Source organism: Pongo abelii, chromosome X, assembly GCF_028885655.2.
Source record: "Pongo abelii isolate AG06213 chromosome X, NHGRI_mPonAbe1-v2.0_pri, whole genome shotgun sequence".
Lineage (NCBI taxonomy): Eukaryota > Metazoa > Chordata > Mammalia > Primates > Hominidae > Pongo > Pongo abelii.
In genome coordinates this window covers 80126171-80141293 of record NC_072008.2, presented here as the reverse complement: position 1 = coordinate 80141293, position 15123 = coordinate 80126171, and the positions used below count along the sequence as shown (strand labels likewise).

The 15123-nt window shown below is 41.5% G+C and overlaps 1 non-coding gene across 1 annotated transcript; it reads right to left on the bottom strand.

Annotated features, from left to right (window-relative positions):
- Nucleotides 1-853: 853 nt before the first annotated feature.
- On the bottom strand, nucleotides 854-960 carry LOC112131094 (U6 spliceosomal RNA). Its single transcript, XR_002913242.1, has one exon. It is a non-coding gene; the product is annotated as a U6 spliceosomal RNA (small nuclear RNA).
- Between the last annotated feature and the right edge of the window lie 14163 nt (nucleotides 961-15123).

The following is a 15123-nucleotide window of genomic DNA, read 5'->3' as shown; positions in this document are numbered from 1 at the left end:
GCCCCCCTAGACCCTGCCCATCCGGGCCTATAAATTGTCCAAGCCTGTAAGCAGTGGTGGCACTGGCATTAAGCTGGTCTCCCACTTCTATAGGCCTTACGCTGGACATAAAGCCTGCATTTGCTGTTAAGCTACCGTGTGTGTGTGTGTGTGTGTGTGTGTGTGTGTGTGTGTGTGTGTGTCTTTAACCTTGCCTTCTCTTCAAACCCTAACATGGTCCACCTGATCCAGAGCTGAGTTCAAGTCCTGAATATCCTTGTTAATTTTCTGTCTCATTGATCTGTCTAATATTGACAACGGGGTGTTAAAGTCTCCCACTATTATTGTGTGGGAGTCTGAGTCTCTTTGTAGGTCTCTAAGAACTTGTTTTATGAATCTGGGTGCTCCTGTATTGGGTGCTTATATATTTAGGATTGTCAGCTCTTCTTGCTGAATTGATTCCTTTACCATTATGTAATGCCCTTCTTTGTCTTTTTTGATCTTTGTTGGTTTAAAGTCCGTTTTGTCAGAAACTAGGATTGCAACCCCTGCTTTTTTCTGCTTTCCATTTGTTTGGTTAATTTTTCTTCATCCCTTTATTTTGAGCCTATGTGTCTTTGCATGTGAGATGGGTCTCTTGAATATAGCACACCAATGGGTCTTGACTTTTTATCCAGTTTGCCAGTCTGAGCCTTTTAATTGGGGCATTCAGTCCATTTATATTTAAGGTTATTATTATGTGTAAATTTGATCCTGTCATCATGATGCTAGCTGGTTATTTTGCAAACTAGTTGATACAGTCTATTCATAGTGTCATTGGTCTTTGTACTTCAATGAGTTTTTGCAGTGGCTGGTACCAGTTTTTCCTTTCCATGAAAATATGGAATGCTTCACAAATTTGCATGTCATCCTTGCACAATGGACATGCTAATCTTCTCTGTATCTTTCCAATTTTAGTTTATGTGCTGCCAAAGTGACCACTTAAAGTGATTATTGATATGATTGGGCTAATATCTACAATGTTTGCTACTGTTTTCTATTTGTTGCCCTTGTTTTTTGCTTCTATTTTTATCTTCCATGTTCTTTTGCATCTTGTGGTTTTAATTGAGAATTTTACATGATTCCATTTTCTCTGACATAAAACATATCAGTTATAATTATTTTTTCTCCTTTTTTATTTATTCAGTTGAGTTTGCAATATAGATTTAAAACTAATCCAAGTTCATTTTCTTTTCTTTTTTAAAATAGAGACAGGGTCCCTCTATGTTGTCCAGGCTGTGTCTCCAAATCCTGGGCTAAAGGGATCCTCTTGCCTTAGCCTCCCAAAGTGCTAGAATTACAGGCATGAGCCAGCACGCCTGGCCCAAGTTCACTGTCAAGTAACACTGTACCACTTCATGGATAGTGTGAGTTCCTTATAATAATAAAAGAATCTTAGTATCTCCCTCCCTTCCCTTCTATAATTGCTGTCATTCATTTCACTTATATATAAACATATATAGTTAAACATATATATGAACATACTGATATTATTTTTAGCAAACTTATCTGTTGGATTAATTAAGTGTAAGAAAATAAAAGTTTTAATTTTACCTTCACTTATTGATTTTCCTATTGTCTTCCTTTTGTTATGTGAATCCAAGTGCCTAACCTATAATTTTCATTTTTCTGAAGAACTTCTTTTAACAGTTATTTTCCCCCCAAGAGGTTTAAAGTTTTTATTTTTACAAATCACAGCTGTTGGAGAGCAAAGCCTTCACCTATAGAGACCATGCTCCAACTAAGGCCTAGGGCATTGCTCTAGGAGAAGAGTTGTTCCCAGGAAAGGGGACAACAACAGGCAGGAATGTGCAAATTCCAGAGTCCGGGGTGGAGAGGGGTCAGGGCTCAAGGACCTCAGCTAGAGCAGCCCTGGCAGCCACAGTGCATGCACTCAATGATGCAGCCCACTTCTATCTTTGTTTTAGGAACGGAGCAATTGCAGTTTGTCCCAAAATTGGTGTTCCGTGTCTGAAGGCACAGCAACCAGCACAAGTTCTCATAGCCTTGCTTTTTCCATATTGTGATTAAGTTTTTTCCTGCATAGCCTTCTTTAATACAATATTCATAGAGTGCTCTGGTTATGACTTTCCACTTATAAACAAAGTCAACGATATGGTGGATTTTCTGGTGGTAGATCCTGAAGATGGGCAACAGAGATTCCACTTTCCACTTTCCTTGAGCATCCTCAATGTTCCAGGCACTATGATACCTCCAGGAATATAGCAGTCAATACAACACTATTTCTGTCTTCAAGAAACTTGCAGTTTATTTAAGTTCACAGTCATAAACACAAATAATTATGATATAAGGAATTTTGAAATAGGTGCTATAAAAGAAGCCCAAGCAGTCTGCTAGGGGAGCAGAAAGAGAGGAACAAATTACTTTCTAGTGAAGCAAATGGGATTGACTTTAGTAAAAAGCTGATATTTTAGTTGGGTTCTAAAGGGTAAGGATTTTAGTGACTGAGAGAACAAATGCAAAGACATTACAGGCTTAAGAATTGCAGGAGATGAAGGTCAGAAGATGTGAAATGGACTGACCTAGCTCCAAATAGAAATTACAGGAATTTAGGATAAGTGGAGGATCTTGTGGATGATGACTCGGGCAAGGCCAGATCATGGAACACTTGAAAAGCATGTTAAATGCTTGGACTTAAATCTATAGGCAGATTGGTTTTTTGTTTGTTTGTTTTGTTTGTGAAACAGGGTCTCACTATGTCACCCAGGCTGGAGTGCAGCGGAATGATCATAGCTCACTGCAGCCTTGATCTCCCAGGCTCAAGCAATCCTCCCACCTCAGTGCCTGCTGAGTAGCTAGAACTACAGGCATTAGCCACCACACCTGGCTAATTTTTTGTTTTTTATCTATTGTAGAGACAGGAACTCACTATGTTTTCTAGGCTGGGCTCTAGCAATCCGCCCACCTCAGCCTCCCAAAGTGCTGTGATTACAGGCATGAGCCAATGCTCCTGGCCTATATGCAGAGTTTTGGAAGAAAAAAAAAAGAATGATGTGACACAAACTCTGTTTAAAAAGAATAATTTTCTTTTTGAGACAGGGTCTCACTCTGTTGCCAAGGCTGGGGTGCGGTGACACAATCTTGGCTCACTGCAATCTCTGGCTCTTGGGTTCAAGTGATTCTCATGCCTCAGCCTCCTGAGTAGCTGGGACTACAGTCTCCACCACCGTGCCTGGCTAATTTTTGCATTTTTTGGTAGAGACCAGGTTTCACCATGTTGGCCAGGCTGGTCTCAAACTCCAGACCTCAAGTGTTCCTCTCGTCTTGGCCTCCCAAAGTGCTGGGATTACAGGCAAGACCCACCATGCCCAGCCAAAAAAGAATAATTCTGACAGCAATATGTAGCTTGTAGCACAGGATAACAAGACTAGAAGCAGGAAGAAGCTATTACAAAAGTCCAGATGAGAGATAATGATTATCTGGCCTAGGACAATAGCAGTGGAGATGGAAGAAAAGAACTAGATCATAAAGATACTGTGGAAGCAGAAAGAATGCAATGGGAAAGTTAGTGTTGCTGGTAAGGGAAAAGAAGAAAACAAGGAATTTCATTTGAGTGACTGGTTGAACCACCATTAGTAAAAGTAGGGAATAAAGAAGAGAAACAAGTTTGGGAGGTGGAAAGATATGAACAGACACTTCTCCAAAGAAGACATTTGTGCAGCCAACAAACATGACAAAAAGCTCATCATCACTGGTCATTAGAGAAATGCAAATGAAAACAACAGATGCTGGGGAGGATGTGGAGAAATAGGAATGCTTTTACACTGTTGGTGACGGGTTGAAGAGTGCAGCAAACCACTATGGCACGCGTATACCTATGTAACAAACCTGCACATTCTGCCCACGTATCTCAGAACTTAAAGTATAATAATAAAAAAAATTTTTTTTTAAAGAATTGCGGACCCCAAGAGCCCACTTGGTGCTCTACACCCCAGTGGCTGAGCTGGTACCTGCAGTGCAAGACAAAGTCCCCTTTATTTTCCCTGTGTTTTTCTCAACCAGAAGGAGTCTTTCCCTGTAGTTACCACAGCTGGGAATGTGCTGAGTCTCCCCTGCAGCAAGCAAGTCTCAGAGTCTCACCGAAGGCCCACAGTGTACTATCTGAGTATTGCTGCTGATTATTCAGTGACCAAGGGCTCTTTAGTCAACAGGTGATGAGTCCTGCCAGGACTGGGTCTTTCCCTTCAAAGCATCATGTTCCCTTCTGTCCCAGGACATATCTAGATATGTCCAGGGCTAGGGCTTCGAATGGGGGCCTCATGACTCTGACCGATGGCTTATCCTACTTGGATATCTAAGATGCAAGACAAAGTCATCTTTTTTTTTTTTTTTTTTTTAACTTAAAACTGAGTTCTTGAAAAAGACTAATAAAATTCTTTTTTTAACCCTTTTTTTTTCTTTTTTATTTATTTATTTATTTTTTTTTTTATTTTTTTTTTTTTATTATTATTATTATTATTATTATAGCCATCCCATTACTGGGTATATACCCAAAGGACTATAAATCATGCTGCTATAAAGACACATGCACACGTATGTTTATTGCGGCATTATTCACAATAGCAAAGACTTGGAACCAACCCAAATGTCCAACAATGATAGACTGGATTAAGAAAATGTGGCACATATACACCATGGAATACTATGCAGCCATAAAAAATGATGAGTTCACGTCCTTTGTAGGGACATGGATGAAATTGGAAATCATCATTCTCAGTAAACTATCGCAAGAACAAAAAACCAAACACCGCATATTCTCACTCATAGGTGGGAATTGAACAATGAGAACACATGGACACAGGAAGGGGAACATCACACTCTGGGGACTGTTGTGGGGTGGGGGGAGGGGGGAGGGATAGCATTGGGAGATATACCTAATGCTAGATGACGAGTTGGTGGGTGCAGCGCACCAGCATGGCACATGTATACATATGTAACTTACCTGCACATTGCACACATGTACCATAAAACCTAAAGACAAAGTCATCTTTACTCTTCCTTCTCTCCTCAAGTGGAAGGAAGGGGTCTCTTTTGGAGCCACAAGCTGTGCAGCCTGGGGTTTGCAGACAGCTGGTGCAAGCACTTTCTTAGCCTCCCTGGCTTGTGTATCAGTATGTTGCATGCCCCCCGCCCCGTGTCCTCTGGCTATAAGCCTAGCTCAGCACTAGGACTTGCCTAGGAGTTGCAGTCCTTGTGGCATAGACTGCCTTTCAAGTTTATTTAGAGCCCCAGAGTACTTTAGCCCATGGTGATGAGGTTTGCTGTAAATCAAGCTCTGATCATTGGGATGTGTGAATCCCCTCAAGGCAGGGCTGGTCTATATGCTTCTTCTGTGGATAGGCATCGGCTGAGTTTAGCCCTGTTTTGCTTTCTGCTGTGATAGGGCAGCACTAGGTTCAATACAATCTCATAGTCATTGCACTCTCCTTCTCCCAAGTGCAGAGATTCTCTCTTCGTGCCACAGAGCTGCTGCTGGGGGATGGGGTTGGGGTGGCATTGGTGATTCCAGGCTGTCTTTCCTACACTCTTCAGTTCCTCTTTCAGTGATATAAACTTAAAACCACATACTGGGTGCTCACCTATCTGCATATGTGATAGAACATATGTGCATATGTTCTGCATTTTTATCATTTCTTCAGGTTTATCTTCTAGTTTATCAATTTTTCTCATCAAAACTGCTACCAGTTCTAATAAAATTGTAAAGCTTTTTATTATGAAAAATTTTAAATGTATACAAAGTAAACAAAATAGTAAAATGGATGCCCATAAACTTATCACCCAGCTATAACAACTTTGATACTTCTGCCATTCTTGTTTTATCTATACTGGCTCCCTGCCCCACCCTCAATTTGATTATTACTTTCATAGATATTTTAAAGTAAAATGTACCTGCACTGAATTACACTAATCTTAATTGCATACTTTTGGCAAATACCATGCAACTTATACCTCTATCAAGCTATTTGACATTTTCATATCCCCAGAAATCTTCCTTATGCTACTTTCCAGTCTCTCACTGGCAGCTTTAGAACTCCATATAAAATGGTATAATACAGTATGTCTAGCTTCTTTCACTCAACATAACGTCTGGGAGATGCCTCCATATTGTTTAAATATCAGTAATTCAGTCCCTTCTATAGCTGGGTAGTATTTTATTGTGTGAATATACCACAATTTTTTTATGCAGTTTATGCATTCTCCTGTTGATAAACATTTGATGTGTTTCCAATTTGGAGCTATTATGAATGAAGCTGCTGTAAGCAGTCTTCTAAAACTTTTACTGGACATATTTTTTGTTGTCATTTCTTTTTGATAAATACCTAGGAGTGCAATTGCTGGATCAAAGTAGGTTTATGCTTGCCTTTATAAGAAACTGCCAAAATTCACTTCAAAGTTCTTGAACAATCTAACATTCCAAACAGAAATGTGTGAAGGTTTTGGTGGCTCCAACTCCTTTCCAGTACTTGGTATTTTTAGTCTTTTCAATTTTAGCCAGTCTAGTGTATATTAATTCATATCTCATTATGTTTTTCATTTGCTTTTCTCTGAAGACTAATTATTTTGATCACTTTTTCATGTCTTATTGGGCTTCTATAGAGCATCTGTTAAGTTTCTTGTCCATTCATTATTGGAGGACATTTCCCATTTATTATCTAATTTTAGAAGTGTTTATACAGGATACAAGTCTTATGTCAGACATATGTTTTAATTATTGCGGTTTTATTTCTAGAAGTTTTTTGGATTACTTTTGGAAACATCTTGAATATGTCTTATAGTCCCTAGCTCTTTATTCATATTTCAATTGTTTTATTTTTTAAACATTGTAAATATTATCATTTCAAATTCTGTGTTTGATCATTCTAATATCTAAAATCCTCACGAATATGATTCTATTGCCTGTATTTTCTGATAATTTTTATTCATGTTGTCTTGTGTACTTAAATGTTTTGTAACTTTTAACTGTGAATTCATAATTCTTGGAGCTTAATCTGTGTTGATTCTTTAGGTCATAGGATGAAGCAGGTTTCTCCAGAGAAATTTGTGTTTGCCACCACAAACCAAAATTCTTGGTTTCAGGTACTTTAAATGATTAAGTATTGTAAATTTGGAGGTGGTTGCTGGCTTTTGCTTAAGAAGTCTTAAGGAGGATTTTTTTTCTTTTTCACCTTGTGCCAATATTTCAGACAATTTCCCCTGTTCAGTGAGTGGGGAGGGAGGTGGGTGTATTTCTAATTCACCGTTCTTGAAGGTATCTCCAGTGGAATCTCAAATCTACAATGGGTCACTTCACTTTTTCTCTCATCCCCTAACATCCCAACGGATTGCAAAAAACGAAGCCCGATTTACTAGAAACAGCAAATTCTCTCATTGCAAAAGCTAGATCAGTATTTTACTTTCCTCCCTTAGTTTCATTCATCACTTTATTATTATTATTTTCTTTTTTTGAGAAAGAGTCTCACTTTATCACCCAGGCTGGAGTGCAGTGGCACGATCTCGGCTCAATGCAACCTCCACCTCCCAAGTTCAAGTGATTCTCATGCCTCAGCCTCCCGAGTGGCTGGGATTATAAGCACGTGCCACTGTGCCCAGCTAATTTGTGTATTTTTAGTAGAAACAAGGCTTTGCCATGTTGGCCAGGCTGGTCTTGAACTCCTGGCCTCAAGTGATCCACCTGCCTTGGCCTTCCAAAGTGCTGGGATTACAGGAGTAAGCCACCAACTCGGCCTCTTTCTATTATTATTTCTTAATATATTTTGAACTCACTGATGCATCTATCCATTATTATTAGTTTTCAACAAGAAAGTTTGTCAAGATAGCTAATCAGTCCTAGACCACTGTATTGCTAGAAACAGGGATATAACAGTTGAGCTTTTGATCAATAATTCGTCTCAGACTTCTCATTTGTAATACTCAGATAATTAAATTTACTCATTATCAAAACATGTAGTAAAAACTCATTTACCTGGGTGTGGTAGCATGTGCCTATAGTCCCAGGTACTCAGGAGGCTGAGGCAGGAGGATCACTTGAGCCCAGGAGTTCAAAGCTGCAGTGAGCTATGATTGCACCACTGTACTCCAGCCCAGGCAACAGAGTGAGACTCTGTCTCTTTAAAAAAAGTTTTTCATAACAAAATTTCAAAAACTCATGTTCGTGGATTGGAAGTATTAACATTGTTAAGCTGGTAATATTCTACAGATTGATCTACAGACCTAATACAGTGCTTATCAAAATTCCAACGACATTTTTTTCAGTATGGAAAAGCTAATCCTAAAATATACATGGAATTGCAAGGGACACAGAATAGCCAAAACAATCTTGAAAAAGAACAAAGTTGGAGGACTCACATCCTAATTTTATTTTATTTTTTAAGTTTTTTCCATCACTCCAAGGTTAATTTTAAAACTTGATAGAGATAGCCAACTAGACTCAGCCGGGAGGAACATCTAGCACCAAGGGACTAGGACATTGGGAAGACTCGTGCACTCCTAGCAGATCTTCAGAGGAATGCACTGAAAGCGGGTGGAGGGAAGACACAGATGCTGGGCTGAAAGGGGAGGAAGCTGGGAACCCTGAACGGGGTTACTGCACACCAGGACTCATTCCTGGTCCCCAGTGACTCCTGGGGAAGGGGTGAATTGAGCAGGCAAGGAGCAACTTTTTCTCGCCATAGATCTCTGGATTACTGGCAGCAAGAGTCCCCACGACCTTCATCGACACTTGAGCTGGCAGTGAGAACTGCTTAGAAAAGTGGCAGGGGCAGAACTCTGGCTGGTGCAGAGCTCTGAGGGTTTGGTGAGAGGGCAACTATGAGGAGCACAGCCAGGGATGCCCATCCCCCAAACCTTACATTGCTCCCCTAGGAGACTTTAGCCCTATGGGAACTGCTGGACCTGAACAGTGCAGGGCAGTCTTGCCCATGAGATGGTGCCAGTTCAACCTGAGCACCCCTTGGTCTGCTGGCCTCTCCTGGGGCCCGAGCCTGGCCACACCTGCTTGCAATGGATCCTTGGATGCTCAGGTGGGGTGACTCTTAGAGGTCCACATCATAGTTCCTGCACTGGCAAACTGTGCATGACTGGCAAAGAGCTCCAGCAGAGTAGCCCCCATGGGCACATACCAGCCCACCCATGCCATCACCCCACCACACCCTCCCCCATGCCACTTTACCTACACACACTTGCCCACGGCCACCTCCTACACTGCTTAGCTGGTGTCTGTGTGTAGGGGGGTGAAACTTGCCCCCTCCTTCACCACCAGCATGCATGTGCACATGCACCCTGCCATGCCTCTGCTGCCAGTGTGAGTGCACCGTGCCCCCCGCCATGCTGCCATTGCCATCAGAGTGTCCAAGGGCATGGAAACTGCCAGCCACACACCCACCAGCTCCCCACCCCCATACTGACACTGCTGCTTGCACAAAACTAGGCACACAGGCCAATGTTCCCACCCATGCACTGTGTGGCTACTGCTGCCTGCATGAACGTGCACAAAGAGGACTCAGGTCAAGTACCTGCCAGCACCTTGGCCCTACACAAACACTTTTGTTGGTGAGAAACTATGCATGGAGACCATCAGATCCACCCCTACTCTGAGCAGGCACTGTCACCCGTGTAAACACATGCTCAGAGGGCACTCATAGTCCCATGCCTACCAGCATGTCAACCCCAAACTAACACCACCACCAGTGCAAATGTGCATAGAGACTCCAGTGGGACATCCTGCCCCCCTACAAAATACTTCAACCACCACCCCTGAAAACACCTTCATGGGGGATGGCACCCCTGAACCCACCAGGACTCTTGACACAGCTGAGGAGCATGCACCCTGCTGTGCTGCCTCTGTTGTTGGCATGTGCAAATGAGGACAGATCCAGGTATCACCACCCTACAAAGCACTTTGGCTGACATCACCCATCAGAGTGTTGTCACCAGCATTCTGGGAACACTTTGGCCTCTCTAGTGCAGCAGGTTCCAAACTTCAAGGGGCCAGAGAAAAAAGCCAGGGGCATGATACCCACTCCCAAGAGTTAGAGCATTCAATTCAGGAATCCTGAGCTGAGCCTTTGGCCCTGAAAATCTTTCAGAAATGAAGCCAGCTGACAGAACCCATCTTATACCACAACCAAACTCCCAAGGACATCAAATAGGATAAAAGAGAAAAAACTCAACCACAGCACAGCAACTTCTAAGATTAAAGGAACATTAGCCCACAAAGGTGAGAAAGAACCAGCACAAGAACTCTGGCAACTCAGAAAGCCAGAGTGTCTTCTTACCTCCAAATGACCATACTACTTCCCCAAAAATAGTTCTTAACCAGGTGGAGATGGCTGAAATTACAGAAATAAAATTCAGAATATGGATAGTAACAAAGATCATTGACATATAGGAGAGAAAGTCAAAACCTAATCCAAGGAATCTAGGGATTATAATAAAATGATACAGAAGCTGATAGATGACATGGCAATTATAAGAAAGAACCTAACAGATATGATAGAGTTGAAAAACACACTACAAGAATTTCATGATGCAATTGCAATTATTAACAGAATAATTGACCAAGCTGAGAAAAGAATCTGAGGGTTTGGAGACTGGCTCTCTGAAGTAACTGAGTCACAGAAAAATAAAGAAAAAAACAATAACAAAGAATGAACAAAACCTCCAAGAATAATAAAATAATGTAAAGAGACCCAATCTATGACTCACTGGCATACCTGAGAGGGAGAGAAACCAAGGAACTTGGAAAACATATTTTAGGATATCATCCATGAACCTCACTAGAGAGGCCAAAATCTAAATTCAGGAAATGCAGAGAAGCCCTGCAAAATACTACACAAGAAGACCATCCTCAAGACACATAGTCATCAGATTCTCAAAGGCTAAAATGAAAGAAAAAATTTTAAAGATAGCTAGAGAAAAGGGACAGGTAACCTACAAAGGGAAGCCCATCAGGCTAACAGCAGACCTGTCAGCAGAAACCCTACAGAGCCAGAAGGGATTGGTGGTCTATATTCAGCATTCTTAAAGAAAAGAATTTTTGACAAAGATTTCATATCTGGCCAAACTAAGCTTCATAAGTGAAAGAAAAATAAGACCCTTTTCAGACAAGCAAATACTGAGGGAATTTATTACTACCAGTCCTGCCTTAAAAGAGGTCATGAAGGAGTGCTAAATATGGAAACAAAAGGTCATTACCAACAACTACAAAAACATACTTAATGGATTCCCTATTTAATAAATGGTGCTGGGAAAACTGGCTAGCCATATGTAGAAAGCTGAAACTGGATCCCTTCCTTACACCTTATACAAAAATCAATTCAAGATGGATTAAAGACTTAAATGTTAGACCTAAAACCATAAAAACCCTAGAAGAAAACCTAGGCAATACCATTCAGGACATAGGCATGGGCAAGGACTTCATGTCTAAAACACCAAAAGCAATGGCAACAAAAGCCAAAATTGACAAATGGGATCTAATTAAACTAAAGAGCTTCTGCACAGCAAAGGAAACTACCATCAGAGTGAACAGGCAACCTACAAAATGGGAGAAAATTTTCGCAACCTACTCATCTGACAAAGGGCTAATATCCAGAATCTACAATGAACTCCAACAAATTTACAAGAAAAAAACAAACAACCCCATCAAAAAGTGGGCGAAGGACATGAACAGACACTTCTCAAAAGAAGACATTTATGCAGCCAAAAGACACATGAAAAAATGCTCACCATCACTGGCCATCAGAGAAATGCAAATCAAAACCACAATGAGATACCATCTCACACCAGTTAGAATGGCGATCATTAAAAAGTCAGGAAACAACAGGTGCTGGAGAGGATGTGGAGAAATAGGAACACTTTTACACTGTTGGTGGGACTGTAAACTAGTTCAACCCTTGTGGAAGTCAGTGTGGCGATTCCTCAGGGATCTAGAACTAGAAATTCCATTCGACCCAGCCATCCCATTACTGGGTATATACCCAAAGGACTATAAATCATGCTGCTATAAAGACACATGCACACGTATGTTTATTGCCGCATTATTCACAATAGCAAAGACTTGGAACCAACCCAAATGTCCAACAATGATAGACTGGATTAAGAAAATGTGGCACATATACACCATGGAATACTATGCAGCCATAAAAAATGATGAGTTCATGTCCTTTGTAGGGACATGGATGAAATTGGAAATCATCATTCTCAGTAAACTATCGCAAGGACAAAAAACCAAACACTGCATGTTCTCACTCATAGGTGGGAATTGAACAATGAGAACACATGGACACAGGAAGGGGAACATCACACTTCAGGGACTGTTGTGGGTTGGGGGGAGGGGGGAGGGATAACATTGGGAGATATACCTAATGCTAGATGACGAGTTGGTGGGTGCAGTGCACCAGCATGGCACATGTATACATATGTAACTTACCTGCACATTGGGCACATGTACCATAAAACCTAAAGTATAATAATAATAATAATAATAAAAAAATGTTAAGGTTAAAAAAAAAAAAAAAAAAAAAAAAAACATACTTAAGTACATAGACCAGGAAAAATATAAAGCAACCACACAAACAAGTCTGCATAATAGCAAGCTAACAATATGATGACAGAATCAAATTCACACATATCAATATTAGTACTAACCTTGAATGTAAACGGGCTTAATGCACCAAATAAAAGGCGCAGAGTGGCAAGTTGGATAATGAAGCAAAACACAGTGGTATGCTATATTCAAGAGACCCATCCCCCATGCAATGATGCCCATAGGCTCAAAGTAATGGAATGGAGAAAAATCTGCCAAGACAACAGAAGAAAGCAGGGGTTGCTATTTTAATTTCAGAGAAAACAGATTTTAAACTAATGAAGATCAAAAAAGACAAGGAAGGGTATTACAGAATGGTGAAGAGTTCAATTCAATGAGAAGAGTTAACTATCCTAAATATATACACAGCCAACAAGGGAGTACCCAGATTCATAAAGCAAGTTCTTAGAGACCTACAAAGAGATTTAGATAACCACACAATAATAGTGGGAGACTTTAACACCCCACTGACAGTGTGAGACATATTATCAAGGCAGAAAACTAGCAAAGACATTCAGGACCTTAACTCAACGCTTGGACAAATAGACCTAACAGACATGTACAAAACTCTCCACCCAAAAACAACGGAATATACATTCTTCTCATCTGCACATGCTACATACTCTAAAATAGACAATACAATTAGGAATAAAACAATCCTCAGCAAATTAAAAAAAAAACTGAAATCATATCAACCACACTCTTGGACCACAGTGCAATAAAAATAGAAATCAATGCTAAGAAAATCAGTCAACACCAGACAATTACATAGAAATTAAACAACCTGCTCCTGAATGACTACTGGGTAAATAATGAAATTAAGGCAGAAATCAAGAAGTTCTTTGAAACTGATGAGAAAAATACAACATACCAGAATCTCTCGGTTACAAAGAAAGCAGTGTTAAGAAGGAAGGTTATAGGCGGTTCCAAGATGGCTGAATAGGAACAACTTCAGTCTACAGCTCCTAGCATGAGCAACGCAGAAGACAGGTGATTTCTGCATTACCAACGGAGGTACCAGGTTCATCTCACTGGGGCATGTCGGACAGTGGGTGTAGCCCAACAAGCGAGAGCCAAAGCAGGGCGAGGCATTGCCTCACCCAGGAAGTGCAAGGGGTCAGGGAATTCCCTTTCCTAGCCAAGAGAAGCCGGGACAGACAGCACCTGGAAAATAAGGTCACTCCCACCCTAATTCTACGCTCTTCCAAGGGTCTTAGCAAACGGCACACCAGGAGATTATATCCCGTGCCTGGCTTGGAGGGTCTCACGCCCATGGAGCCTCGCTCATTGCTAGCACAGCAGTCTGAGATCCAACTGCAAGGTGGCAGCGAGGCTGCGGTAGGAGCAGCCACCATTGCTGAGGCTTGAGTAGGTAAACAAAGCGGCCAGGAAGCTCGAACTGGGTGGAGCCCACCACAGCTCAAGGAGGCCTGCCTGCCTCTGTAGACTTCACCTCTGGGGGCAGGGCATAGCTGAATAAAAGGCAGCAGAAACCTCTGCAGATTTAAATGTCCCTGTCTGACAGCTTTGAAGAGAGTAGTGGTTCTCCCAGCACGAGTCTGAGATCTGAGAATGGACAGACTGCCTGCTCAAGTGGGTCTCTGACCCCCAAGTAGCCTAACTGGGAGGCACCCCCTAATAGGGGCAGACTGACACTTCACACGGCCGGGTACCCCTCTGAGACGAAGCTTCCAGAGGAATGATCAGGCAGCAACATTTGCTGTTCAGCAATATTCGCTGTTCTGCAGCCTCCACTGCTGATACCCAGGCAAACAGGGTCTGGAGTGGACCTCCAGCAAACTCCAACAAACCTGCAGCCGAGGGTCCTGACTGTTAGAAGGAAAACTAACAAACAGAAAGGACATCCACACCAAAACCCCATCTGTACGTCACCATCATCAAATACCAAAGGTAGATAAAACCACAAAGATGGGTAAAAAACAGAGCAGAAAACCTGAAAATTCTAAAAATCAGAGCACCTCTCCCCCTCCAAAGGAACAAAGCTCCTCGCCAGCAACGGAGCAAAGCTGGATGGAGAATGACTTTGACAAGTTGAGAGAAGAAGGCATCAGACAATCGAACTTCTCCAAGCTAAAGGAGGAAGTTCAAACCCATCACAAAGAAGGTAAAAACCTTGAAAAAAGATTAGACAAATGGCTAACTAGAATAACCAGTGTAGAGAAGTCCTTAAATGACCCGATGGAGCTGAAAACCATGGCACGAGAACTATGTGACGAACGCACAAGCTTCAGTAACCAATTCGATCAACTGGAAGAAAGGGTCTCAGTGATTGAAGATCAAATGAATGAAATGAAGCGAGAAGAGAAGATTAGAGAAAAAAGAGTAAAAAGAAATGAAAAAACCCTCCAAGAAATATGGGACTGTGTGAAAAGACCAAATCTAGGTCTGATTGGTGTACCTGAAAGTGACGGGGAGAATGGAGCCAAGTTGGAAAACACTCTGCAGGATATTCTCCAGGAGAACATCCCCAACCTAGCAAG